The sequence below is a fragment of the Bos grunniens genome, chromosome 15 (genome assembly GCF_055505025.1).
Source record: "Bos grunniens cultivar Pamir isolate PY7600 chromosome 15, Bosgru_T2T1.0, whole genome shotgun sequence".
NCBI classification, from domain to species: domain Eukaryota; kingdom Metazoa; phylum Chordata; class Mammalia; order Artiodactyla; family Bovidae; genus Bos; species Bos grunniens.
Genome location: NC_141179.1, coordinates 73,799,193 through 73,815,875, shown reverse-complemented (window position 1 = coordinate 73,815,875; position 16,683 = coordinate 73,799,193). Strand labels below are relative to the sequence as shown.

The 16,683-nt window shown below is 43.8% G+C and overlaps 1 long non-coding RNA gene across 24 annotated transcripts in view; it reads left to right on the top strand.

The window, feature by feature from the left end:
• The first annotated feature begins 4,701 nt into the window (after nucleotides 1–4,701).
• LOC147358454 (uncharacterized) overlaps nucleotides 4,702–16,683 on the top strand; it is a 461,639-nt gene continuing 449,657 nt past the window's right edge. For 4 of the 24 annotated variants that reach the window (XR_015142269.1, XR_015142271.1, XR_015142267.1 and 1 more), the window contains exon 1: nucleotides 4,708–4,900. This is a non-coding gene — a long non-coding RNA (uncharacterized LOC147358454). Of the gene's footprint in view, nucleotides 4,901–7,131; nucleotides 7,297–16,683 lie in introns of those variants that run through there. The other 20 variants (XR_015142285.1, XR_015142277.1, XR_015142268.1 and 17 more) reach the window with 10 other exon arrangements.

Genomic DNA, 16,683 nt, shown 5'->3' with positions numbered 1-16,683 from the left:
ACATTCAGAAAATGAAGATCATGGCATCTGGTCCCATTACTTCAGGGGAAATAGATGGGGAAACAGTGGAAACAGTGTCAGACTTTATTTTTTTGGGCTCCAAAATCACTGCAGATGGTGACTGCAGACATGAAATTAAAAGACGCTTACTCCTTGGAAGGAAAGTTATCACCAACCTAGATAGCATATTAAAAAGCAGAGACATTACTTTGCCAACAAAGGTCCATCTAGTCAAGGCTATGGTTTTTCCAGTGATCATGTATGGATGTGAGAGTTGGACTATGAAGAAAGCTGAGTGCCAAAGAATTGATGCTTTTGAACTGTGGTGTTGGAGAAGACTCTTGAGAGTCCCTTGGACTGCAAGGAGATCCAACCCATCCATTCTAATGGAGATCAGTCCTGGGTGTTCTTTGGAAGGAATGATGCTAAAGCTGAAACTCCAGTACTTTGGCTACCTCATGTGAAGAGTTGACTCATTGGAAAAGACTCTGATGCTGGGAGGGATTGGGAGCAGGAGGAGAAGGGGACGACAGAGGATGAGATAGATGGCTGGAAGGCATCACTGACTTGATGGACGTGAGTCTCAGTGAACTCCGGGGGTTGGTGATGGACAGGGAGGCCTGGTGTGCTGCGATTCATGGGGTCGCAAAGAGTTGGACAGGACTGAGCAACTGAACTGAACTCAACTGATACAAACCTTTGTTGAGGGGCAGTGAAAATTCCAATGGACATGTGTTCCCTCTTTATTTTAGAAATCCTCCAGACCACTTTTTTTTTTGCCAGCTCAAAGGAGATACTTCTTATTCTTGACTTCACTAATCCCTTGGCACTCCGTCCCCAAGACATTCTTGGCATATTTCTGTGGTCCAGCCTTGGTTTCCCTCAGACATGATCGTGGGTATTCCTCTTCTGTGGCTGTGGAGTCCTGCTTTCATCACAGCCTCTCTATTAAGAGTGGGAATAGACAACTTCAAGGCTATGCTGGGAGGAAGTCCCAGCCTGAGGTTTCCTCTGAGGACTTGCTCCATATGTTATTCCCTTTCTTGTATATTTTTTTCCCTGTTTTTAAAACTCTCTCTCTCTATGTCCTTCTCCATAGCTCATAAATATGACCTGGTTAAGTTGAAAAAAATTGTCCCTTGACCCTGCGTGCACTTCTAGTCACCTCTAATAATCTGTTTTCTTTCCAATACAAGATCTATGCAGGCATGGTCTATAGATGCTGGCTCCACTTACCATCTTCTTTTTTTAAAAAAAATTATTGAAGAATCGTTGATTGACAGTGTCATGTTAATTTCTGCTGTACAGCAAATTGATTCATATATATATATATTCTTTTTCATTATGGTTTATCATGGGATATTGAACTATATGAATATAGTTCCCTGTGCTCCACAGTAGTATCTTGCTGTTTATCCACCCTAATTGTAATAGTTTGCATCTGTTAATCCTGAACTTCCAATCCTTCCCTTCCCCAAGCCCCTCTGCCTTGGCAACCATAAGCCTGTTCTCTATGTCTGTGAATCTGCTTCTGTCTTGTAGACGTTTTCATTTGTATTGAGTTTTAGATCCCACCATCCACTTTTATTCCTCTTGATGAATTTCGTCCCTTTCTTCCAGCTGGAATATCCCATCACTACCTCCTCTCTTCTCTACCTCAACTCCTGTGTATCTTATATTCATCTTTCATGATCTTGTCAAGCACCACGTTCCTATGAATTATTTCCTAAACCTATTGTCTTAGTTGATTCAGGCTGCTCTAACAAAACACCACAGATTGGGTGGCTTAGAAAGAGCGCACACTCATTTCTCAGCATTCTGGAGAATGAGAATTCCAAGATCAAGACATTGGTGGATTCAGTGACTGATAACGACTAGTTTTCTGGTGCCTTCTGTCCTCAGATAACGGAAAGGGTGTGGCAGCTTTCTGGAGCCTCTGTTATAAGGGCACTAATCCTACGCCCCTACTCAGTAGTGTCTGACTGCGGCCCCATGGACTATACCCTGCCAGGCTCCTCTGTTCATGGAATTTCCCAGACAAAAATACTGGAGTGGGTTGCCATTTTCTACTCCAGGGGATTGTCCTAACCCAGGGATCAAACCTGCAATTCTTGCGTCTCCTTCGTTGGCAGGCAGATTCTTTACCACCAGTGCCATCTAGGAAGCCCTAATCCTATTCATGAGGGGTCCTCATTAATGGCCCAATCACCTCCCAAGATCTCATTCAAATACCATCGCATTGGGGATTAGGTTTCAACATAAGGATTTTGAGGGAATGCAAACATTCAGTATATAGCACCTGTATAGGATGAATTGTGAGACTGTTCCCACCTGGAATTTAAATCTGTAATAGCCCACTTATTTCCATTTGAATACTAACTTCAATCAATTGCTTGTGGTTCAGTGCTAGAATAATAGGTTGAAAAGGATTCTGAGGTCAGATCTGGGATTTGGGGAAGGCATACTGTGAGCAATCAGTAAAGTTTTCCTTAATGAGAAAGATTCTTTGTGAGCAACATGTAAACTATTTTGTTTTCCATAAACAGACCTCTGTCCTAGCAACTATGTAACAGTGAAAGTGAAAGTTGCTCAGTCGTCTGACTCTTTGAGACCCCATAGACTATACAGTCCATGGAATTCTCCAGTCAAGAACACTGGAGTACGCAGCCTTTCCCTTCTCCAGGGGATCTTCCCAACCCAGGAATTGAACCTGCATTGCAGGTGGATTCTTTACCAGCTAAGCCACCAGGGAAGCCCAAGAATACTGGAGTGGGTAGCCTAGCCCTTCTCCAGGGGATCTTCCTGACTCAGGAATCAAACCAGGGTCTCCTGCATTGCAGGCAGATTCTTTACTAGCTGAGCTACCAGGGAAGTCCTATGTAACATTCAGTTCAGTTCAGTTCAGCTGCTCAGTTGTGTCTGACTCTTTGCGACCCCATGAATTGCAGCATGCCAGGCCCCCCTGTCCATCACCAACTCCTGGAGTTTACTCAAACTCATGTTCATCGAGTCGGTGATGCCATCCAGCCATCTCATCCTCTGTCGTCCCCTTCTCCTCCCGCCCCCAATCCCTCCCAGCATCAGAGTTTTTTCCAATGAGTCAACTCTTCGCACGAGGTGGCCAAAGTATTGGAGTTTCAGCTTCAGCATCAGTCCTTCCAATGAATATTCTGGACTGACTTCCTTTAGGATGGACTGGCTGGATCTCCTTGCAGTCCAAGGGGCTCTAAGAGTCTTCTCCAATACCACAATTCAAAAGCATCAATTCTTTGGTGCTCAGCTTTCTTCACAGTCCAACTCTCACATCCATACATGACCACTGGAAAAACCATAGCCTTGACTAGACGGACATTTGTTGGCAAAGTAATGACTCTGCTTTTTAATATGCTATCTAGGTTGGTCATAACTTTCCTTCCAAGGAGTAAGCGTCTTTTAATTTCATGGCAGCAATCACCATCTGCAGTGATTTTGGAGCTCCAAAAAATAAAGTCTGACACTGTTTCCACTGTTTCCCCATCTATTTCCCTTGAAGTGATGGGACCAGTTGCCATGATCTTCGTTTTCTGAATGTTGAGCTTTAAGGCAACTATTTCACTCTCCTCTTTCACTTTCATCAAGAGGCTTTTGAGTTCCTCTTCACTTTCTGCCATAAGGGTGGTGTCATCTGCGTATCTGAGGTTATTGCTATTTCTCCTGGCAATCTTGATTCCAGCTTGTGCTTCTTCTTGCATTCATTTGTTTTGCATATTTACCTTGCTATACATGTGAGTCCCCCCTGAGTAAGGCTCTGGTTTGTCTTTTCACCTCAGCAACAAGCACAACCTTTCAGCATATATTAATAGTAACTCTCAGATTTTGCTGAATAAATGAAAATGGAGCTTTTGCTTTCCTGCTTCTAATTTTCTTGAGGTATGTTACTCTCACTCTGCCTTTAGTTTGCACAATCCCACATGTCGATTGCACCTAAAGAAGTGTTTTTCCAACCACTTTTAGTGCAGAAAACTTCACCCAAAGGAAATCTCATCCTAAAGCAGGATGCCTAAAACAGAGTTCTTGTTCAGGAGAAGGAGGTGGGGGATGGTCCTCAGTCTTGACCTTCTCCATTCCCCTCACCCTGTTTCTTCTTGAACCACCTGAAATCAGAGCAGTGGTTCCTAAAGTGCGGTCTGTAAACTAGCAGCAACTGCAGAACTTGGGAATCTACTAGAAATGCAGAGTCTTCTCTTCCCTGTGCTGTGTGCTTAGTCGCTCAGTCATGTCCGACTCTTTGCGACCCCATGGACTGTAGCCCTCCAAGCTCCTCTGTCCATGGAATTTTCCAGGCAGGAATACTGGAGTGGGTATTCATGCCTGCTTCCAGGGTATATTCCCAACACAGGGATCAACTTGTTGTCCTAAGTCTCCTGCACTGGCAGGTGGATTCATTACCACTGAGCCACCTGGGAAGCCCCGAGTAACTAAACTTGCCATCAGTTTGCCTGCTAAGTCGCTTCAGTCCCATCCAACTCTTTGCAGTCCTAAGGACTGTAACCTGCCAGGCTTCTCTGTCCATGAGATTCTCCAGGCAGGAATACTGGAGTGTGTTGCCATGTCTGCCTCCAGGATATCTTCCCCACACAGGGATGGAACCCACATCTCCTGCGTTGCAGGCTGATTCTTTACCACCAGTGCCACCTGGGAAACCGCCTGGGAAGGCCGCCGTTTAAACATTGGTAAACTGAGCCGCAGGCGCATTGCTGAGCGGGGCGGACTTGGGGCGGTGCCTTTAACACCCCTACCCTCCCAGCAAGGGAACAACGGAAACGGAAGCTGAGCATGCTCTTCTCTGAGCCCCGAGGCCCGGTGGGGCAGCTGCTACAGAAGGAAGCGTTAGTGTGGGGCAAGAGGAATGACTGTTAAGGTAAATGATTATTTTCCTTATAGCGTGTAAACACAGCACACCCCCCTCTCCCTCGCTTCCAAGACTATAAACATTGTCACTCATGAGGCCTCCTTAGATGTCAATATAGTGTCAAAAGTGACAAGTGTTTTCCGTTTGAGTTTCTCTCATCTCACCGCAGGTGAGAAATTTCAGGAGGTAGGGCTGAAAGAGACAAGTATACGCATTCCCTGCCTGGGAAGAATGATGGGTTAGTGCCCATATTCATTTAGACCAACAGCGGCGTCTTCCCTCCAGTTGGATCCTCTTTCTTGGAACTAGAGCGCTGCTGAAGCGCCGCTGAAGCAGTGACGCCGCGGAGCAAGGAAAGAAATTGTTACTACAAGACCGTGAAGCCACCGAGGAATAAAAAGGGCACCCACTTCAGCAGTCTGAGCCCAGCAAGCTGAGTTTTGCGGTTGAAGTTGTGCGTGGCAAATTCCAAGCCAAGGTGGATCATTTAACGTGTTTTTTGCTTGGGAACCCTGGCTCTGGGTATAACGTTATGGACTAACTTCTGACCACGTGGAGCTCACTGAAGATTTTACGGTGACCTGTTACCAGATGTATCATTGGCTTCGGAGTGGGCTGAGTCCACAAATTTTGTACTTCAACTTTAACCCCAAAGCTAGCCATAAGGATATGGGGATCTGGCCGGAAGACAGTTTCAATCTGCTTTGACCAGAGACAAAGGAGCGTCTATCTGTACTGTTGAGTGGGGGGAAGGAATACCAGGATCGGGGAGGGGTGATCCTGCAGTATTTCAACAAGTATAGTAGCATCCATTTAGATGGCTGTTCTTTAGTCTATAATGTTCAGAATCCAATCCCAAGAAACAAGATGGAATGTTTGTTTCTGGGAGAAACTCTTCTGTACATATATCTTCTCTTTCCTGATGACACGGACTTGCTCAACCTTGACAAATATGTGTTTATAATATAGAGAGTCATCCCCTGCCTATCTGGACTTTAGCTTAAAAGGTTTGGAACAATCCCCAATTATGAGACTTGTCTAGATTGAACTTTATGTATGGTAGAATTTTTTTAAAAAGATCATAAATGGGCAAGCCAATTGCTTATGCATAAAGTTAGTCATCATTTAACCTTTAGCCATGAGGATGTGCAGCCTAGCTGACTACTGTGAGCCAAACAAGTTCCACATCTGGACTGAAGATGTCCAGTCGGATGGACAGCTGGAGTCCAGGAAGGCAAGGTACCTATGGGTTTTTCAGGGCAGATGTTGGTGGTTTTGAATCCGTCCTCATGCATTGCTTTAGGTGGTAATTCAGGTTGACTTCAGGGTTCATTTCTGTTTGTGTTTTCTAAATCGGGACCACTGTAAGGAGGAGGAATAAAATCAGCAAATTTTTGATTATAGGAAACAAAACAAAAATCTACCAGCAACACAAAAGTCCTGCCAAACAGCCTGATTTGTGTTTTCAATTAGCTCCTTTGGGGGGAAGCTGTACTGCTGTTGGGAGAAGAGAAGGGCTTGTAGCTGGTGACATAGGTGAAGGACCCTGGCGATGGAGGCTAATGAGGAAGGCAGAGACGGACTAAATATGCCCTGTGGAAGGACATGGCTCCTGTTGAGCGTGGTCAGCTTGTGATTTAAAAAGATATTAAGGAAAAAATAATTGGTTGCAATTCCAGTGACACTTCCCTGTGTCATTCTCACTATTAATTGAGTTACCATACTGTGCCCAATAAAGTTTTAACAGAGCGAAGCATGGCAAATTTGTAGACCCAGCAGGTTGCTTATTGGGGCCGCACAGTCTGGCTTCTGCTATGAGCATGGAGTGATGGGCTATCAACTTTACATTTACCCTCCAGCTGGGCTCTCTCAGCTGATGGGAAGAGCCAAGCCAGGTGACTGTACGCAGTAAGTAAAAGGAACAACCTAGGAACCCATGCAGATCCATTGTGAGAGGTTTAATAATGATTATTTGGTTAGGCAGGTACTGGCTCAGAACAGAGGTTTTTGCAGGACAGTGAATGAGAGCTCAGGTTCTGGAGTTGGTGATACCTGATGTGACAGTTTGAATTATTGTTCTGAAAATATTCCTCCCTCGGTGTATAGCACTGTAGAGTTCTATACTTCCCTTCTACACTGGTGTTGAGCTTAGCGGTGTGTGACCTGCTTTGGGATGTTAGCAGGGGTGGTGGGAGCAGAGGCTTGAAGTGTGCTTGGGCCCGCCCCCTTGTGCTTTGGTTACCCATTATAGGAAGGACACGGTTCTGGTAGCCACTCTTCTTTCAGCCTGGGATCCAGAGTAAGATAATGCAGCTGATCCACGGTCTGCAGTGAGGGTAGCATATCAGCTGAATCACAGTCGACCAGCCTGCACACTCCTGAGCTTTGGCGTAAACGCTGATGTTGTAAGTTGCTGAGCGTGCAAGTGGTTTGTTACGTCGCTGGTGTGAACCCTTGAATACAAATATCCCACCTGCTGCCTTCTTTTAGTACAGTTCTGGCAACATACCACCCTATTTAATCGTGTTATGTAAGCCTCAATTGTGTTAGCCAAGCCTCAATTGTGTTACCGGCAGCTGGGGGCTTCCCAGGTGCTAGTGGTAAAGAGCCCACCTGTCAATGCAGGAGATGTAAGATAACTTGGGTTCGATCCCTAAGTAGGGAGGATCCCCTGGAGTAGGGCATGGTAACTCACTCTAGTATTCTTGCCTGGGATAATCCCATGGACACAGGAGCTTGGTGGGCTATGGTCCATGGGGTCACAAAGAGTTGAACACAAGAGATCAAGCACCCGTGCACACACCCAGTATGGGCATGTCTTGTATTTAATGAACATTATCGTTTGGAGCTATAAATATAATAATCATGGCTACAATTTATTAGGACCTGTTACTCCTGCCTGAATCTAACACAGATAGTTTGCCTCTTTGATATTTTGATTGATATTCCTTATAACTACAAGAGAATTATCAATATAACATTGTGGATGTAATAATATTATTACTATAGTATTTGTAATATACTATACAAATACTATAGATTTGGGTTCTTTTCCTAGTCTGCTTTACTCTGCAGCTTATATTCTTTGCGCTGTGCTAGACTTTTCCATCCACGTTTATTTCTACAATTAATGCAGGTATAATGCACCATGATTAATGAGGCACTTTCACATTATCACATATAATCCTTCCAAAAACAAAGTTGGACGAACAGTGCTGTGGCCCCCCCAAGAGACTTTTTCTCTGGCTTCTAGGAAATCAGCTTGGAATCAACACATGCCGATCCCTCTTGTTCGGAGTAATCACTTTAATATCACATAGGGAGCATCCTTTTAGAAGGGTTCAGTTCAGTTCAGTCGCTCAGTTGTGTCCAACTCTTTGTGACCCCATGGACTGCAAGCACGCCAGGCTTCCCTGTCCATCACCAACTCCCGGAGCTTGGTCATATTCATGTGCATAGAGTCTGTGATGCCATCCAACCATCTCATCCTCTGTCATCCCCTTCTCCTCCTGCCTTCAATCTTTCCCAGCATCAGGGCCTTTTCCAAGGAGTCAGTTCTTTGCATCAGGTGGCCAAAGTATTGGAGTTTCAGCTTCAGCATCAGTCCTTCCAATGAATATTAGGGACTGATTTCCTTTAGGATGGACTGGTTGAGTCTCCTTGCAGTCCAAGGGACTCTTAAGAGTCTTCTCCAACACCACAGTTAAAAGCATCAATTCTTTGACACTCAGCTTTCTTTATAGTCCAGCTCTCACATCCATATGTGATGTGTTTAAAGCCATACAGGTTATTCTATTTAGGGTGGTTGGGTTTGTGTTTCTCAAGTCCCTGAGTGCATGCGTGCGTGCTAAGTTCGTTCAATTGTGTCCAACTCTTTGCAAACCTTTGGACTGTAGCCCACCAGACTCCTCTGTCCTTGGGATTCTCCAAGCAAGAATACTGGAGTGGGTTGCCATGCCCTCCTCCTCCTGAGGATCTTCCTGACCCAGGGATCAAATCCACGTCTCTTATGTCTCCTGCATTGGAAGGCATGTTCTTTACCATTAGCACCACCTGGGAAGCCCCTCTTAAAAGGGTAGAAAGACTAGTTAATTATATATATATGCTGAAATGTTTAGAGATGAGACTTAAAGTTAATTCGAATATGCATCAAAGTTTGTTGATGGATGTATAGAGGAAGAAAAAATGGACGGATATATTCTTAGCTAAATATAGTCAAATGTTAATTAATTGATGTTTATTAGTAAACCTAGGAGGTTGAAAATTTAAGAATATTTAAAACTTTCAAACATATAAACAAATGTTTTTCAAAAGAGTTTTGTCAAGTTACATTTCAACCAGTAATACATGGGACTATTGTATGCTTGTGAATAGTAACTGTTCTACTTTTCATTAGGGTAATATGAGAAAAATTCAATGTTATTTTTATACTTTGAATTTGTTTGGTTTTTAATGATTTGGAACATTTTCCCATGTTTTTCATTTATATTTGCTCTGTTAATTGTCTGATTCAGGTATGCCTGTTCTCGCATTCAAATTATAGTATTTTTCTCATCAAAAACAAATTAAAAAAATGGGTAGATGAGCAGTTCCATATTTTGGAGGCAGTGACTGTAATCAGACTTTTTTAGTTTTGAGAGCGTCAGAAGAAAAGCATCCTGTTTCCTGGGTCAGGAAAGAAAGTGAACAGGTGGTTCTGGGTTGGAGAGACAGAGATAAACAAATGAGAGTGACCCAGCGCTCCTGGGGCCGGATAGTTCCTTGGAAAGTGGCTAAATATGGGAACTACAAGCATTGGTCATTAGATCTGTAACTGGCAGAATTCCAACTTTGTGGCTTTGTTGGTTGAGCCTAACTTTAAAGGGACTGAGACTTCCTTCCTTCCAAGAGTGACTGCAGGCTGTGCTGAAATCTGAAGCAGTGTTTCCCTGCTGATATCACAGCAGTGGATCCACGGCAATTTTGGTAAAGCACCAGCTCCAGCAAAGAAATGAGGGCAGGCCTTTTGGCTGATCAGACACTATTTTCCATTCCCCTGGGTAAGAAAAACCTTTTTATGGGCTTCTAAACCCCTTGAGTCCCTTGGACTGCAAGGAGATCCAACCAGTCCATCCTAAAGGAGACCAGTCCTGGGTGTTCATTGGAAGGACTGATGCTGAGGCTGAAACTCCAATACTTTGGCCACCTCATGTGAAGAGTTGACTCATTGGAAAAGACCCTGGTGCTGGGAGGGATTGGGGGCAGGAGGAGAAGGGGACGACAGAGGATGAGATGGCTGGATGGCATCACCGACTCGATGCACATGAGTTTGGGTGAACTCCAGGAGTTGGTGATGGACAGGGAGGCCTGGCGTGCTACGATTCATGGGGTCTCAAAGAGTTGGAGATGACTGAGCGACTGAACTGAAACCCCTTGAATTTCTTGGATAATTCATGGGAATGAGGAGATTCAAGAGGGAGGAGATACTGGCTTTATTACTAATAAAGCTGATAGAAGTGATGTGACTGTATTTGTATCTCCAGTGTGTGTAGCTGTATAGTCCGGAAAAACCAAAGCTTGGAGCCATGCCCACAGAGTGATAGTTAAGAAGTGATGGCACCAGGACTCAGATTCTAGTCTTTTGATTGTACCTTCTTTCCCTTTTGCCTGGTTCTCTCAATCTGCCCAGGTGAAAGAGCTCAGTGTTATGGGCTGTCGCCATGCCTATGTAAGATGCACATAAGGCAACATACAAGTATGACAAGATTCATGCATTGAGGAAACATGAGAAGTTGATCAAAACAACTTCAAACTGAACATTGGATACCTCTGTTTATAATAAGTTTTGTTTTTCACCTGGTAGGAGGAGGAGCCTGGTAGGCTATAGTCCATGGTGTCGCTAAGAGTCAGACATGACTGAGCGACTTCACTTTCACGCATTGGAGAAGGAAATGGCAACCCACTCCGGTGTTCTTGCCTGGAGAATCCCAGGGACGGGGGAGCCTGGTGGGCTGCTGTCTATGGGGTTGCACAGAGTTGGACACGACTGAAGCGACTTAGCAGCAGCAGCAGCAGCAGAGTTTTTCCACTGGTCATTTTACCTCTTTGGTCCTCATATGCACACCATTTACATAGCTCCCCCTACTTTATCTGTCCCTTGTTTCATCTCTCCATTTCTCTCCATTTCATAAGAAGAACCAAATTCTTCTTATTTCATGAGTTTCTTCTTTGTTCCCTTGGATCTTACTTACACCCATGACCCCAAGGCTTCACCTTCTGTCTCAAAGACTTATTAGGGTATTTACCAATAAAGTCATTTCTCTTTCTAAGAGGAATACTGTTACCAGCTTCTAAAACAGTTTATTCATGCATCAAGTAATGCATACATTTTCCTTACTGGGGAATTACTATGGGAGTGTAGCTATAGGGACTGTTCTTGTTGGCTCAGATGGTAAAGAATCTGCCTGTAGTGCGGGAGACCTGGGTTCGATCCCTGGGCTGGGAAGAACCCCTGGAGAAGGGAATGGCAACCCACTGTAGTATTCTTGCCTGGAGAATTCCATAGACAGGGGAGCCTGGCTCGAAAAGAGTGATTAACACTTTCACTTTTTCAGGGACTGTTCTAGGTACTAGGAATATACCAGTGAAACAAAGTTATGCTTTTATGGAGAGAAATAAACAAGAACACTTGTTATGTAATATAGTGAAAGTATAAGGAAAAAATAAAGCAAAGGGAAAAATAAAGCATGGGAAGGGAGTAAGGAGTCTTGAAGGAGAGTAGTTATTTCATACAAAATGTTATACGTAATCTGACATATCAGAAGGAAGTGAGGAAATGAACCATACTGCTAATTTAGAGGAGAGTGTTCCTGGAGGGCAAAACATCAAGTTCAGAGGCCTGGAGGTAGAAGTCTGCTTAGCTGTTTCAAGGAAGGGCAGAGACCGCTATGGCTTTATTAAAGCAAATGTATAGGAGTAGGGTGGAGTGTGACAGCTGTAATTCATATCAAGAAGAGCCTTAAGGGTCACTGAAAGGACTTATGGTCTTATTTGTATCTCTCATTGTGTAGAGATGTTTGTATCTGTTATGCACATTTGGGGAAACCAAAACTCTGCATGAAAGAGGAAGCTGTTGGAAGGGTTGAAACAAAGGAGTGAACTGATCTGATTTATGTTTTTAAAGGATCTCTCTGGTCGTTGTCTTGGAACCAAGGACAGAACTGGGGAGGTAAGTTGGGACATAGGATAATCCATGTGAGAGTTGAAGGTGGCTTGGTCTAGAGAGATTTGGTGGTGAAAGGGGTAGGAAGTGGTTGGAGTCTCTATAAGTTTGAATGTAATACTGGTGGAATTTGAGATTGGTTACTTCTGGTAACTTAAGAGAGAGGTGGTATAAAGATGCCCTAAGCTTTTTGGATGAGCACCTTGAGGGATGATGTAACCATTCATCAAATAAGGAAAACTGTGGAAGGAATATGCTTGGTGGAAGACGATCAGCAGCTTAGTATGGGGCATGTTTAGCCCAGAGACATAAGCATGTAGATACCAATCAGGGAATGGAATATTCGAGGCTCAAGTTCAGTGGGGGTGGTCTGAGCTAGTAGAAATTTTTAAAGCATCTGAAACAGATGGCTTTGAAAGCCATGAAATTAGGTGACGTCACTCAAGGAGTAGATGTCAAGAGAAGATACGTGAGACTTGGGGCAGGATGGAGGTGAGAAGACAGCAGAAGAGTGGCCTCTTGTTTCCACTAAATACTTAAAAAAATAGTCATTCATGAATATGCAAAGGAATATATTGTTTAGTCCATAAAGGATTCTTGGTGTGTATATGAACTTTATAATATCTGCAGGCACGGAGTAGATACTTAATAACTACTAGTTGAATGAAGAGCAAATAAAAGAATGACTGAATTACTTCATTTCCCCCACATTGTCAGAGACCCACAGTGCTCTTTTTAGCATATCATTTTGGAGTGTTTGTTGTTCCTTTGCACATACACTGGAGTGGACCCCAAAGTACTGGAGGAGAATATTGACCCTGAATGTTGCACGTCCTTATCTCTCCCCTCTGGGGACATGGGTGCTCTGTTCAGGCAGAGCTCTCTGTGTGTCAAGAGCCTGTTTAGAACTAGTAATATCACCACTGTGGGCAAATGCCAAGACAAATCACTCAGGCCATAAGCAGAGAAGGAATTCTTTTGCAGGGGGGTGTTCAGGGAATTGAACTCTTTTGCTGAGAACCCTGCAGCCTGTCCAAGGCAGGGCAGATAGGTAAGAGATCAGATTCACTCCTGACCCTCCAAAGAAATGGCTCTCAATCTGTCAGTCCAGCAGGAGAGGCAGCAACTCTGAATGCCTCCCCAGTGCCTTTCCACTGGGAATGCCCAGTTGGCCATGCTGATTGCTTGCCTTTCTTCTGATTAATATCCTCTTGGCATTGAAATTCCCCTGGATTCCAGCTGCCTCCCCTTATAGACTTCAATTTCAAAGCAAAAGGGAAATACAATAGGATTCTTATTATATAGGGTTTTAAATATCACTGATAATTTCCCTCCTGCCCTCTGCTTGGCCTTGCTCTTATTTCATTTGAAAAATGAGATTTTCAGTTCTCTGTGGGTCCTGGAAGCCCAAAAGCCAGGGAGCTCCTGCCTCCAGGCCCTGATCAATCAGTAGAGGGGAGCTCTTCTCTTTTTCAGTCCACATTACTAAGCAGCATGTCTGTTCTTCTCAAGTCTGGAGAGGAATCTTTTTTTTTTTTTTTTTCATTTCCTTCACTTCCTTACTTGGCTGTCTCCTTGGGAGGAGAAATGGCTAATAAGATTGTTCCCAGTGGCCAGTGTGGTCTCCAAGAGTTTGCCAGAACCAAGCACTTCCCTTTTGCTCTTTCTTGGAGAGCGTGTGCTCAAGGGGGTGGGCTGGTTTCCCTTCTGGTCTCCCCTTGGTAATTAGCCAGAAGGGGCCTGCTTCTACCTAGGCCTGTACTTTCTCTGTTTTAGGCTCTCTGCTTCTGTAATTGGGTGGTTAAGTTTAGAGACGAGGTGGACGTGGGGAAGCCCAGCTGTGATTTGCAGCCTAGGTGCACCACTAATAAGGAGGACGCTCGAACTTAATGCTGGCTTTGTCCCTTGTGCTGGTCTCAGCTGGTTAGAACTTGGGAAATGGAATGATTTGGTTCTCTGATGTCTCAGATAATGGACAGCCAGCTTCAAGGCCTCACCCCTGAGCCACTGTGAATACAGCTAGGAGTGGGAAACTCTTGGGGTAGGTGGGGAAACCTACAGTATATAGCTAATGACTCATGATGTATGTGTAATAGCCTTAAAAATTATTTACTCTCTGGAAATTTGAAAAAGGACTGGGGGAGACTTGCCAGTAGCATTTGTACTTAAAGGTCACATAACGTTTGTGTTGGGACAGTCATTAGGGGAACACATACAAACCAACTATTGAGAGAATGGTGCTCAGGGACGTGTGATCAGGAAGGAAGTGAGAAGACTTTAGGAGAGAAAGAGGGAAACAGGAAGGTGAAGGAATGATGGAGACCAAGAGTAGCTCCTAGGAGCTTCTTCAATTTCTGCTATTTTTGAGGTATGGTTCTCAGCTTTCCCTGGATTTCCATGAGATATCACATGATATTTACCACCAACTACCCTTTTACTTGAGCTGGTCCAAGAGGATATTTTTTTCTTTTTCTTTATAACTGGAAGGGTTCTCTGAAGAGGTCTTACAAGTAAATGCATGTTACTTCGTATTATAGATTGTTGTTCCGTCGCTAAGTCCTTTCCGACTCTCTGACTATATAGACTGCAGCAGCCCGCCAGGCTTCTCTTTTCTTCAGTATTTCCCAGAGTTTGCTCAATTCATAGGTAGGATAGGTAGGACAGTTGGATTTACTCCCAAGCAGAAATATCAGGGAGGAGTCATGTAAGCTCTGTGAAATAGGAAATAAACAGCTACTCAGTTATAAAGGCTGCTCACATTTCTGGAGCCCCCACCTAGACTGTGGCTGGAGATGGGGTTGGAGACCAGGATCTACTGGTTGGTCAATGTGGGATGCACACCTTGGCAACCCAAAAGTTTTCTTTACTGTTTTTTGTAACAGTCCTGCTGAATTGGGAGTTGGATGGTGGAAGTGCTGACTGTAGCCAGCATCAAAATTATTAAAAAAAAAAATCTGTTGGCATTGGAAGTCACAGAAATGTAGCACAAATCTGGAATTAGTGGTGAAGTGACATGTAATATGTGTCAGAGACTGACTACTGTGAAACCATTTTTCATTTTCTCCAAAGCACAGCTGGATCACATCCCCAGCCTTTCTTGCAGGTAAGTGGGGCCATGGGACTGAGTTCTGGCCAATGGACTGTTGGCAGATTCTAGGCAGTTCTAGGCTTGGCCCACCTCCTGTGAGTGATTCTCCATTCTTTGTCCCAAGTTTATAGCTGAACTGGGAGGATTCCAAGGACTTAGAGGACTGTGGAGCCCCAAGATGGAAGGAGCTTGAGTCACTGAATGAGACATCTCCCAGTCTCGACTGTGATAGGAAAACTTGCCTGTTACTATGTTAAGTTACTTGCATTTGGAGTTGTTACAGCATTTAACCCCCTTTGACTGATATTTAAACATTACAGGGGTGCTCATTGAAAACAAAACATTTCCTTCCTGACTGATCTCCATAATAGACACACATGGGAATGTAATCTGCACAAAATTGGTGCATGCGGACAAGATTATGGGCTTCCCTGACGGTTCAGACAAAAAAGCATCTGCCTACAATGCGGGAGACCCAGGCTCGATCCCTGGGTCAGGAAGATCCTCTGGAGAAGGAAATGGCAACCCACTCCAGTACTCTTGCCTGGAAAATCCCGTGGAGGGAGGAGCCTGGTGGGCTACATCCATGGGGTTGCAATAGTTGGGCACGACTTAGCGATTAAACCACCACAACCAGACAAGAATATATTTAATGGGCCTTTTTATTTCCTACAACAATTCCCTTTCATCTCTGATGGGAAAGGTTTCTGAGAGCAGTTGATGGGGTAAGGTTGCTGAAAGCAGTTTCTTTGGGCATGTGGAAATGCTTTATGGTTGCAGCAAAGGGTAAGTGAATACCTATGAGTGTGTGTGTGGTAAGCCCTGAAATAAGCCTTCCCAACCATTATATGACCTTCAACTTACCAACCTTTCCCTCCTCTCCTTCTGTCTTCCCCCTCCCCCTTCCCTTTTACTCCTTCCTTCCTTTCCTGAACATTATTGACACATAATCTATGCTAGGTAATAGAATCTACTGGTTTAGAGTCTAGATATTTCAAGCCCCAGGAGCCCTTGTTACCAGTAATTATGGAGTCATGAGATGAATAAGGTACTTTTCTGGCAGAATCTTAGGAGATCTTATTGGTACCATTTTCTCATCCAAGCTTGACTCAGAGAATAAGGCTTTCACAAGATTATATAAACTTTAAAATTACAATAACTTATCACACTCCCATTACAAAACCATCCTCATCCACTTCCATATGTCAAGATGTGGGTGTAGGAAACATTATTTCTATCTTGTGAGAACAGCATCATCTCTGTTTTTGATACCAGGTAGGCTAGGATCAAACTCCCACAGTCTTTTCACTCCCTCCATCCCCTTCACTGTGTCATAGTGAGTCTCAACTATTTATATTTTGAAGAGATGCATTAATTTTTATAAGGAGTACTGAGTACTATATGCATACACTGTATTGATATTTATTTATTTATTTTTTTAGTGTCTGGTTACATTTATTTATTTTTTAATTTAATTTAATTTTTAAACTTTACATAATTGTA